Raw genomic sequence first — 12880 nt, forward strand, 5'->3', positions numbered from 1 at the left:
CCTCCATAAGCATATGGAGAGAGTCATGGGAGAGCCTGGTTGCAGCCCTGCACCTTTGTGCTGTAGAACATTGACAGCACAAATATCAAAAGAAAGTTGGCCATGGTCCCTTTAAGGAAACCGGCTGATGATGCGGCCAAAAATGACATCACCAGACCTGCTTCCTCTAATTGGCCGGGAAAGGTGCTGGGCGGGCTTAGCAAGCCCAATCTAGGGAAATTTATTTCAGAGGCTGGGCTGGACAGAGCAGCGGGGTTGGGACTCGCCACCGAGGTTCGTAAAATCGTGGCCTTAGTGTTGGCAATCCTCCAGGATTAGCCTGGAGTCTCCAGGAATTGAAGGTTAATCGCCAGGACACTGCTGTGAGCAACCCTGGAGAAAAATCATAGAGGCAGTTAAAACAATTGTGTGTTTTTAGAATTTTCTTTGAACACTTCTGTTTATTAGTTAAAAATATTGGAGATGGGGAAAACAATAGGCTGTTTGATTGACAGGCAAGAATCATCCAATTGGGTAACGGAGAGTCTGTTTGCTTTCCAATTGGGTTGAGAAGGCGGGTGCTGCGAGGATGGATGTGTTGGGGGACCAATGGCAGGAGCAAGGGGGCGGGGCAGTTGGAGGCAGAAGGTCATGTGATGCAACCTCCAGGAATATATTCAACCAGAGTTGGCAACCCTACTGAGATTACACGATAACCCTCAAAAGCCTGGTCAGTGTATTGACTTCGCCTGGTAACTGACAGGTGTCAACGCCTGAAAATACCCTCTTTTTATACACTGTTGTCTAAATGTGGGGATTTAGCAATTTCTTAGCACGCTGCAGGCAATGTTCCCCATAATTTTTTTTTGGGCCACGCGGCCCATTTAAATGTCCGCGCGTGCGTGGTTATTTCCATTTAAGAGCCGGCTCACCAGGTGCGCGGGACCCCTGGAGCGCTGCATGGCCACGCTTGTAGGGTCATGACAGACAGTGAGAGCCTGCGAGGTCCCAGGATCAATACACATGGCTTGAAAGGGAGTGATGTCCAGATTTATATTAATGAATGATATGGTGGGGTGGGGGGGAAATCGCAACTGGAGGCTAGAACTAAAGTTATGGCTTTTTATTTTACTGTTCAAATTGTATCTCCTCACCCAGTAGTGCCTAGTATTTTAGCCAAATAATGCAGACCACAATGGCTTTCTTTCCCACTGCAATTTCACTGACATCACCTCTATATACAGCTAAAAGTACTTACTCTACTACACCTGATACAGGTCAGGATTACTCCATCAGAGAGGTCATGAGGCCTCAGCGGGGTAGATTTTCATCTGAGCCCGTTTTCGGGTCCAGACTCGGCGCTGGGAAGGCAGCTCATGCACAACCGAGAGGCCCGAGGATTGGTAACAATTGGTTCTTGGGCCTCAGCCACAGTGGTAAAATAAAATCTGTGCCGCCAGTCTCGCCAGCATCAGCCTTCAGGTAAGTCCTGGGAGCGGGGTGGAGTGGGCTATGGGGGGGAGGGCGGGGGAAGGGGGAACGATTGTCGGGGGTGGGGGGAGCACGCCTGCTCCTCCTGGCTCCTCAAGATGGTTCTCTATTTAAAAAAAACCTTCCTTTTGTTGGTGGCCACAGGGATTGCTGTAGAATTCTGAGCCGAGTCAGACGCCTGCTCCATTCACTGTACACTCATTTTAGCAAAGGGTCCTCCAAGCGCCGTTAGGCTATACATTTACACGACTAAGGAGCCTAACGCTTGTTTTAGGCGGCTGCCCGCTATACAAAGCGGTGGAGAAATTATACAGACACTCGGGAGCAGTCCAGGATGCGCTAGCACAGGTACAGACGATCACTGATGCCTTTGTGGCACTGTGCGACATGACCATACAACTCTGTAACAGATCATTAAACAGCAATAAACAACTTTAAGAGGAGTACTGGGTTGCACAATTAAAAAGTAAGACCAAGAGTATTAAATCAGTCAGTTGAAGAATGTCTCATTTCCTGGCAATCCCACTCCTCTTTGTGCTGCTGGAGGATGTCCTGTTCCAGTCACAAATTAATTACGCTGCTTGATTGCGCTGATTCATGGGAGATTATACATTCGGGGTTAATATAATGAGTGCGTGGAAACGTGGGCGTAATTTCAGCTCGCTAAAGGCGGCGCAGTGTTCAGCGCATTCTGGCCGGGTTTTGCCGATTGCACCCCGAGCGGAAACTCTGTTTAAGAACCTGCAATCGGGGAAGCTTTTCAATTTTCAAATGCGACTTATACTGATGCCACAAAAATGCATTCAAAGGAACAAAAAGCACAGTGCAAGGTCTCGGTGAGAATAAATGTAATTTTCAGCCAAACAGTATTCAGAATTCAGAGTACAAAGGGCCATGAAAATTACACACTGGAGCATAATAACATCTGAATGTTTAACATGTTTGTCTGAAACTCCTTTGCTCTTTTATGAGAGGCATTAAGCTGTTTAAAATAAATGGATTAACCTCTCTAAAATGGCAGACAAAGATTTTTCAAATGTACACTATTATCCCACATTGTAATTTCAAGGGCAAGGAGAATCTGCTGGTGACTTTTAACTGCAACTCGCAATGTTTTGCTAACTATGAAAAAAAAATTATTTCAACCCTTCATTCTTTATCAGTGAATGCCACATTGATGTGAGTGCTGCATTGATTCTGCAATGAAGGGGGAACATTACAAGGTAAACGCAGAGCTCAGCTAATAACTTCCTGAAGGAATTTTTTTGTCAAAACCTTCGCAAAAGTCCTTAATGTAATTTAGCTACTAAAGCAGGAGACTCAAAGGTGAGTTTTTTTTAAAAAAACATCAACATTTATTTTTTGAAATTAAAGGAGAACGTTCTTTATTTATTATGCGTGTCGTTTGTGAAGGTGAGTGACGACAGGGCTGCGGAATGAAATGGTTTCTTAGTTTGCCCATTTGTGATAGCATCAAATGGGACACCACGCAGAAAGTAAACTCAATGTGGCCTCGTCCTCAGAGCAGTGTCCACTGCTGCACTTGTGTGACAGCTGCGTTTCTCACAGTTGCTCTCTTTTTGTTGCGAGACTGTTCAATTAGCGCCAACAAGCAATCTTATGCTTCAAACTCGTGTCCGCAGAACCGGGGTGAGACTTCCCAAATTCATTTTGCTTACAAGTCGAAACCCTCGGTTTGCTGCCATCACGATAACTCTTTTTGGTTCTCCGTCATCACTGATGCCTTATCTCATTGGACACTATGCCATTAGCCAAATTTTCAATGATCTGCCTCCTGACTGGCCAATAACGTGAGGGGGGTGGTTTCAGCCAATCAGAGAACAACGTTGAGTGATGTAGAACTTAGCTCCATGATGGATTGGAGGGAATACAGGAAAACGAGCAAACTTATCACTCAAAATCAAGAAGATACCAACGACATAGGTAGAAAGAGGGACGAGGTCCTGCAAGCGGAATATAGGGAGCTAGGAAATAAATTAAAAAGCAGGACCTCAAAGGTAGTAATCTCAGGATTACTCCCAGTGCCACGTGCTAGCGAGAGCAGAAATAGGAGAATAGACCAGATGAATGCGTGGCTGGAGAGATGGTGTAGGAGGGAGGGATTTAAATTCCTGAGGCATTGGGACCGATTCTGGGGAAGGTGGGACCTGTACAAGCTGGACGGGTTACACTTCGGCAGAACCGGGACCAATAACCTCGCAGGGGGGTTTGCTAGTGCTGTTGGGAAGGATTTAAACCAGTTTGCCAGGGGGTTGGGAACCTAAGTGTGGGCCCAGAACGGAGAGAAACAAAGCTGGAAGTGAAAGTTAGAAAAGTAGTCAGCAAAACTAGTAGGGAGCAGAAACAAAGGCCAACAGTAAAGAGGGTCAAAGTGCAGAAAAATATTAAACAGGCAAAGTTGAAGGCACTTTATCTAAATGCACGCAGCATTCGCAACAAAGTGGATGAAATAATGGCACAAATGGAAGTAAATGGGTATGATGTAATTGCCATTACAGAGGCATGGTTGCAGGGTAACCAAAGCTGGGAACTGAATGTTCCAGGGCACTCAACATTTAGGAAGGACAGACAAAAAGGAAAAGGAGGTGGCGTAGCGCTGTTAATAAGGGATGAGATCGGTACGGTAGAGATAAAAGATCTTGGCTCGGCAGATCATGATGTAGAACTGGAATCAGTTCGGGTGGAGCTAAGAAACAGCAAAGGGCGGAAAACATTAGTGGGAGTTGTGTATAGGCCACCAAACAGTAGTGGTAATGTAGGGCACAGTATCAATCAAGAAATTAGAAGCGTATGTAACAAGGGCAATACAGTAATCATGGGGGACTTTAATCTACATATTGACTGGACAAATCAAATTACCACTAATGGTGTGGAGGACGAATTCTTGGAATGCATGTGAGATGGTTTCCTGGATCAGTATATGGAGGAACCAACCAGGGAACAGGCTAATCTGGATCTGGTACTGTGTAATGAGAAAGGGCTAATCAATAATCTTGTGGTAAAGGGGCCTTTAGGGACAAGTGACCATAATATGATTGAATTTTGCATTAAGTTTGAGAGTGATGTAGTCCAATCTGAAACTAAGGTCTTCAATCTAAACAGAGGAAACTACAAGGGTATGAGGGACAAGTTGGCCATGGTAGATTGGGAGACTGCACTAAAAGGTATGAAGGTGGACAAACAATGGCTAACATTCAACAAAATAATGCATAATTTGCAACAAACATATATTCCTCTAGGGCATAAAAACCCAAAAGGAAAAGTGATCCAACCATGGCTAACAAAAGAAATTAAAGCTAGTATTAAGTCAAAGGAGGAAGCTTATAAAGTTGCCAGAAAAAGCAGTCAGCTTGAGGATTGGGATCTTTTTAGAAATTAGCAAAGGGGGACCAAGAAATTGATAAAGAAAGGGAAAATGGAATATGAGCACAAACTAGTGAAAAATATAAAAATGGATGGTGGGACTGTCGTATGAGAAGAGATTGAGTAAACTCGGCCTGTATTTTCTTGAATTCAGAAGAATGAGAGGGGATCTCATTGAAGCATACTAAATTATTACAGAGCTTGATAGGATGGATGCTGGGAGAATGTTTCCCTTGGCTGGGGAGTCTAGGACCAGGGGCCACAGACTCAAGATAAAGGGTAGGCCATTCAGGACTGAGATGAGAAGAAATTTCTTCACACAGAGGGTGGTGAATCTTTGGAATTCTCTACCCCAGAGGGCGGTGGAGGCTCAGTCATTGGGTATATTCAAAACAGAAGTCGATAGATTTCTGACTATCAAGGGCATCAAGGGATATGGCGATAGGGCCGGTGAATGGAGTTGAGGCAGAAGATCAGCCATGATCTCATTGAATGGTGGAGCAGGCTCGAAGGGCCGAATGGCCAACTCCTGCTCCTATTTCTTATGTTCTCATGTTCTTATATCAGGAAAGATGTAAAAGAATACAATACAGAACAATGATAATACAACAGTTAAAATAGAAACTGGGGAAGGAGAACGGAAGACAGGCAATGAAGAAGTCACGGTTTTTTAGCTTCTTCAGTTAAAATATTTTATTAGGAAATTGCTATAGTAATAAATTTTGTTGACTCATGACTATATCCTTCATCCTCGCGGTGTTAAAATGAAGATTTCATTGCAGCATTTCCTTCTCTGACCTGTTCTTTGCCATGACCTTAAAATGTCCTCAATTCCCTCTGTCTTCCCTCTCTTCTTGTGAACCCAAGCTTGATGTCACTTAACCACTGCTTCCTGATGTATCTCAACTCCCTTTCTCGTCTTTTTTTTAAGCCCAATGAGTCTTGGCCTTTCACCTAGGTTTCTCAATTTAAAACAAACATGTCAGTCCTAGTTTATAGCCCGGAATTTCCTCCGAGCTGCTTTGGCTCTGCTGCCATAAGGAACTTTGCCCGAATTACCAGACAACCAGCGGCAGAGCGGGAGCAGCTCCGAGTAAGTTCCAAACCAGTGTGTCCCTTGCCTATGTCCATGCTATAACCTATGGTTCTACTATATATTCTATGTTATATATTATCTGTGCCCGATCCTGGGGAGGGGAAAATAAGCAGCCAAGGTTCCAATTCCTGATGGCTGCTCAATGAGTTCAGTTGGAAAGTGCCCATCTCGCATCGGAGTGCAATTCTGCCTGTTTCTCATGATCTGCTGGAACAAACATTGCTGCGTTTTAAAATCAAACCACTTAGCAGCACTTGGGGAATATTTCAATGGTTCTTTCTGCCAGTTGTTAATTTCGATTTGCAATAAATAATTCATTCTTTTTAAATTATTTAAAAATCTTCCATTCTCAGGCTTTCAATGTGGATGCAGTTTCAATGAAATGTAAACTTTTGTTTTTAACTTCAGCCCTTCCACAACATCCAATGGTTCCACAGGGCAGTCCTGAAATGGTGGCTTCCTGGGCTCCTCATTTTGTCTGAGAGTATGATTGTTTATATCTTTGGAGTATGCAAAGGAAATGTACTTACTCCCATCTCATTCACATTGGATTATGCAGGTGGTTTATTCATCGCAGCAGCAGGACTGCTCAATCTAGATCATGCAGATGATCACTGCCTTGAGTGAGATCATGGATGATCTTCAAGAAAGCACTGATTTATTAAATGTAACAGCAATAAGGATTGAATGGGATAACAGCAGATGAGTATGACTAATAGAATATAAACTGCTGATAAGAGATCATGTGGTTAGTAGTAGATATCTGTCAGCTTGGCTCAATTAGGATAGCACTCTTGCCTCCTAACAGAAGGCCCTGGATTCAAGCTCCACCCCAAACCTTAATCTAATCTGACATTTCAGTGCAGTGAGAGAGTGCTGCATCGTCAGAGGTGATGTCTTCTAGATGGCCCATTGAATTGAGGCCCTGTCTGCTTGTTCTGGTGGACGCAAAAGATCCATAAAGGAATTCTTCCAGTGTCATTGTCAATATTTATCCGTCATCCAACATCACCAAAACAGATCAGCTGTTTATTTTTATCTCATTTGCTGTTTGTAAAACCTTGCCGTGAGTGAGTAAATTGACTGCCGCGTCTGTCTACGGAACAACACTTCAAAAAGTAATTGATTGACCATGAAGCACTTTGAGACATCCGTGAAAGGTGCTACAGAAAGTTGATTCTTTCGATCTGGAGACAACGGTGAGGCAAGGTCTCACCTTGTAAAAGCAGCAGCCATTCTCAAGAAATTCGGCAAGCATGAAATGTAAAACCTCTGTTCTTGGCGGATTGAAACAAACATTTAGTCACCTCAAGGTGGCAGAGGATGGTATTGTGATCCCCGACACTTTTTGATTATGCAGTATACAATACGGCCCAGAAATTCCTTGGGCCCAAGAGGACGGAAAGGCAGATTTCCGCTCTGAAACTCTGAATTTGAGGCAGAGTCCCTTTGTACTGAGTTTCTGTCCTGCCTGTAATGCCACTTCAAATTCTTTGAGAGCTGCTGCACGATTTGTTGAAGCCCCAGAAAAGGCCCCAGAAGCTCCAGCGATCACGATGACGGAGGGCATCAAGTATTTTTGAAATGTCCTCAAATTGCTCCCGTTAGGAGCAAAATGTTCAGTGGCCTTGGTCTTTTTCTCAGCCCTTTCCAGGCCTGGGAGTCTATGCCCGTGTCGGAGCGGCTGGGTGATGCGCCCGTCCCAGTCATGCAAAGACCCCATCCCCGAATATGGGACGGGCGTTTATGCATCAGCTGCAGGCAGACGGGGGGTGGAGTCAGCTCAGCTGAACATGTGCTGGGGGAGCAAGCGCCAGAAACGTAGGAGCTTCAGACAGAAGCTTAAAAGGCTCGCTCTCTAAAAAGGTTCCTTCGGGCTGACTGTGGCAGTTATGACGAAAGGTCTCCCCTGATATGTTAATCTCTTCGCTTCAGGTGCTGATGGCCTTTTGTACATTTCCAGTACAGTACACTATCCCTTATCCGAAAGCCTTGGGACCAGCTGAGTTTCGGTTTTCGGAATTTTTCGGATTTCAGAAGGTATTATTATAAGACTGGGAAATTTGTATTTAATATAAATTTTAAAAGTTCAGGCTACCTCTTGCGACTGTTCCGTGTCTCATTCCCCTTCCTGCTTCTCTGGAAAGCCGGATATCGGCTGACTCCTACTAAGCTGGCCCGCAAATCAGGTCGGGGGTCGGGTGGGGGGGAGAAAAGAATATCGGACGGGCTGCGGTTCAGGTCGGGGGGGGGGTCGGGTGGCGGGGGAGGGGTTCAGGTCAGGGGGGTTCAGGTCGGGGGGGGGTGTCAGGTCAGGGGGGGTGTCAGGTCGGGGTCGAGTGGGGGGGGTCAGGTCGGGGGGGTTGGGTCGGGGGGGGTCGTTGGGGGTTGTTGGGGGTGGTCGGGGGGGGAGAAAAGAATATCAGACGGGCCGCGGTTCGGGTGGGGGGGGTCGGGTCGGGTCGGGGGGGGGGTCGGGTCGGGTCGGGGGGGGGGGGAGAAAAGAATATCGGACGGGCCGCGGTTTGGGTCGGGGGGGGGCTCGGGTCAGGTCGGGGGTGGGGGGGGAGAAAAGAATATCGGACGGGCCGCGATTCGGGTCAGGGGTCGGGTCGGGTCGGGTGGGGGGAAGAAAAGAATATCGGACGGGGTGCGGTTCGGTTTGGTTCTGGTCGGGTCGGGGCGGGTGGGGGGGGAAAAAGAATATCGATGGGCCGCTGTATTGTTGGGTTTACTCTCCCGGTACCTCCTTCACACTGCCCGGCTCGGCCTGCAATCTCCTACCCAGGAGGGAACTCTGTCACCCTCTGCCCTGCTCAGCGTAAGTCGTGCGCCACTCTGGTCATGTCGTGTGCACGACTTACGCTGAACGAAAAAACTTTCGGTTTTTAGAGGTTTTCGGTTTTTGGAAGTTCGGATAAAGGATAGTCTACCTGTACTTTACTTCAAAAATAGAACAGAGATACCAGTTCTGGTAAAAGATGATACCGGTAAAGTTTCTAATGCTGACTGACTACATTTTGTCAATAGATAGGTAGCAAATGTTCAGCTCAGAAGCTAGCAATGGATGTTCTGGCTGTAAAAAAAGAAACATACCGAATATATTGCTGAGCAACAAGACAACTTACCCAGGGAATGAGCAATAAGACCACAGTTGGCGTTTAGCTTCTACCCTCCCCCTCTCACTCACTCACAGTAGAGATGGATTTAAAAATAGGCTCAAAAACATCCTCAATGTCATCTGAAGACAGCTGAAAAAAGAGTGGTTGGATAAAGCGCTATTTCTATAAGATACAGAGGTAGCAGTGCTATTTATATACATCAGAACAGCCATAGTGCTATTTATATCCATTGAGCAAGGTTATTTTCCTATTTTAGCCCATCAATACGGATGCAATTTCTGTCCTGTCCAACCATCAAATATTTTTTTTTTGGTTTAAACTACAAATACCACTTGTTCCCTGAAGGCCAAGGTTACTGCTGGGAGAATAATGAGCTCAGATCAGGGGGAAAAATAGACGGCGTGGACAGTGTTTGAAGATGAAGGGACAAATAAAATGTGACAGTGGGTTTACATCTTGAACAAAATCAGACTGCATCGCTTGTCCTCCACTGCTCTGAAACCATGAGCAATACTGGTGATCTATTAGGCACGAGTTACAGGAAGAAACAAAGTGGGGGAGGACGGACAAAGTGTGTGATGTAAGAGGCAGATTGCAATAAATGTGATGCTACAAATAGGCAGCGCAGGGAAATATGGGCCATATTTCTGCTCTCTATCAAAAAATCATTACTGTTAACCTCACCATATTTCCTTGCTAATGGGACAGTTGGTTTGTGTTGTCTAGTCTGGCACCACCTGCTTACAGTTGCCACCTGACATCAGTGGCAGTATTACGTCAGCTATTCAGCTGTGAATTGGTATTGGGGAGACCAGCTGAAGGCACTTGTCACTGCACAGCCTGTCCTTCTTGTAGATGTGAACTAATGAGCTGTACAGGTACAAATCAGACTACATGCTAGGTGTCTGAAGAATAATATTTCGCTTTTTGATAAGGATCCAGATAGTTTCATGATTTTAAATTACATCAAAAATTACATTTGGTGCTCATTAAAAAAGATGGTTCGGACTGTTCTGTAGCAGGAGTAGTATTTGAGAAATGGTGGCTGTGCAGTGGTGTTGAGGTTGGGAACACCAACATATAGGACCATGGAATGGTGGGCTGCAGGTCTCATCCACTCCTCTGAGTGTCTAATCTCAGTCATAGTCCTGTGAGCACTTGGCAGGCATTGGGCAAAGGTCAGGGCACAGGATGGAGGGAAACCTGGATGGAGATGGCTAGATTCTCCTCCGTGATCCCATCCAAAATCGGGCCAGATCACGGTGGAGAAGGATGGAAAATTCAAGTAGTGAGGCCTGACCAGGATTTTCCTCACCGGGGCCACAGCTGGCCTGCCTACTCTCCCCCGCATTCCCCACCCCTATGCAAATGTGAGAGTCTTGATGCCATTTTTGAGGAGCTTCTGCTCCTTTAAGGTCTCTTGCCACCTCTTGTGGTGCAGGAGTGTCTCCGGGATGAACGGAAGTCCCACCTCACTGAAGTTCTGCCCCTTTAAAGAGAAGAATACCAGCCGGAGCCTCTATCAAGCTGCTTTCCCATGCCCGCTTATCTTTTCCTTTCAGATGCTGACTGACCAGCTGTGCATTTCCATTACTTGCATGTTTTGAATTCATATTTCCAGCATTTAAAATTTTTCTTTCTGTCTGTACCTATCATTCTGTAAGTACTATATCTATTCACTATTCTATCTATAATGCATCCTCACCTGTTATATAAAACTACTGCACAGTACTTGCTAATGATATTCACTCGTCCCAGTGAAACTAAGGCTGTGATTTTGCCTACCGAGGCGGGCTCAGTGCGGCCGAGGTAGTTGGTGGGTTGCGACCCCGCTCCACCCCGCTCTGTGAGACGAATTTTCCATTGATTGGGCTTGTTAAGCCCGCCCTGCGAGGTTCCCGGCCAATTAAAAGGAAGCGGGTCTGATGACGTCACTTGGTGACGCGTCATCAGCCGGCTTCCGTAAAGGGGCCATGTCCAAATTGATTTTGACAGTTGTGCTGTCAGTGTTCTACAGCATTGAGGTGCTGCAAACACTGACAAGCACTGCACAAAGGTGCAAGGCTGCACCCAGGCTCTCCCATGACTCCCTCCATATGCTTATGGAGGGAGTCACAGCACTCAGGGAGGTTCTCTTCCATTCCAATGGGCGGAAGAGACCTCCCCAGGACACCAACGCAGCCTGGTTGCACATTGCACAGGAGGGCACAAGCAGGGATGTCATCAGGAGGACCAGGCTGCAGTGGCGCAAACCTTTCAATGATCTCAGTAGATCACGAAACGTTAATGCCAAGCCACACTCAACCTCATTCTGCTGTGCCTCTCATCACATCCACATCACTCTGCCTTCCCTACCCTACTCCTGCACATCTTTACTCACACCAACTTACCTTGCACCTCCACCCATCCCTCTCTATCTACATTATCACTTCCCCATCTCACTAGCCACCCCTCACATTCACTCGGATCCTACTGCAAGCATACCAACTAAGAACACACAAGGGTAGGCACTTGGGTGGTTTAGCCAATGTTCATGTGAAGTTTCTGGTAATGTGCTGTCAAACATTGAAATCTTTATTTTCAACACTTTGCATTCTTAAACAGATTTGTGTGCACCTTTGGAAGTGGATTAGTGAGTTGCAGTGAATGGTGAGACGTAAGGGTACTCCCCGCAATGGTGATGAGTGTGAAAGGAATGGCTTGGGCATTGTAGGGATGCTTTATGGTGTTGGTGTGGGGTGGTGCCAACCTGGTGCATCATGTGACAGCCAGGATGTACAGCGTCAAGTGAAGTAAATCTGGCCATGGCGAGGCCATCCCTGGCGTCCTAGGCAGCAACATAGTCGGGTGCTGATGCCCTGTGTTCTGTGCAGCACCAGGTGATTGCGGAGAAGGTTGGTGTTGTTGTTGATGGTGCTGGGGTGCCTGGTGATGTTGGTGTTGGGGCTGATTGAGGTAAGATTCTGAGGCCCAAGGTGAGATAGTTTCAAGGGCACCGATGCTGCTGGAATAGATGGCAGCTGAAGTTGAGATGATAGAAGTGATCTGTCAAAGGTGAGAGAGGTTGCTCCAAGGAGGTGACAGTGGATAGAGAGTTTACTCCAAACACTTCCAAACTGCATAAAGCTCAAAAGTGGGCTCCAAATCATGACGGCTCCAGCTTCTAAGATTGGGAAGTGTGCAGCTGTGAAGTGGTAGGTTTTATACCACTTTTGCAGCTGTCACCTATTCACAGCAATGGAGAGTCATTGAGAACACGACATACTTACCTGAACGTGATACCCGCTCTCCGGGAACCTCGCTAAAAACCTGGTAAAATGGTAAGTACATGGGAAAATGGTGCTTAACTACCTTTTAACAAGCTTTTAAGTATCTAAATTGGCTGATCCACCGCTTGGTGTTGGGTCTGTTCAGGGATGACAGACCTGACATTTGGGAAACTGACAAGGAGGCAGGTTTACAGTGGGATAATGACCCGCTGTCAATCTTTGTGATTTTGACAGCGGACCCACCTCCAAACCCGCACTCTGAGCACCGGTAAAATTCCGGCCTGAGAATTTAAAATGTTCCTTTTACAGAGAAGTGTGGTGATTTGTTTTGCTCCGAGAACCCACTTCTAGGATATAAACACAACACAAAATCACTTCTTCCTAGCCTCCCCTAACGGACAATGATTAATTGCACATATTGCAGAAGGTTACACTACATTGTGCTCTGACAGGAAAGGCATTTCCTGATCATTTCAGTCCAAAGTATTTTATACGATGAAAAAATAAGAGGAATCAATAAAAGGCTTTGTTCTCCAAAT

At 46.0% G+C, this 12880-nt stretch overlaps 1 protein-coding gene across 3 annotated transcripts in view; it reads right to left on the minus strand.

Moving 5' to 3' along the window:
* Positions 1–12880, minus strand: part of acot7 (acyl-CoA thioesterase 7) — a 288558-nt gene that overhangs the window by 39788 nt on the left and 235890 nt on the right. The gene's annotated exons all lie outside the window — the stretch shown is intronic.

The sequence above is a fragment of the Somniosus microcephalus genome, chromosome 25 (genome assembly GCF_052327205.1).
Source record: "Somniosus microcephalus isolate GS21.2 chromosome 25, FLI_Smic_1.0, whole genome shotgun sequence".
Classification (NCBI taxonomy): Eukaryota; Metazoa; Chordata; class Chondrichthyes; order Squaliformes; family Somniosidae; genus Somniosus; species Somniosus microcephalus.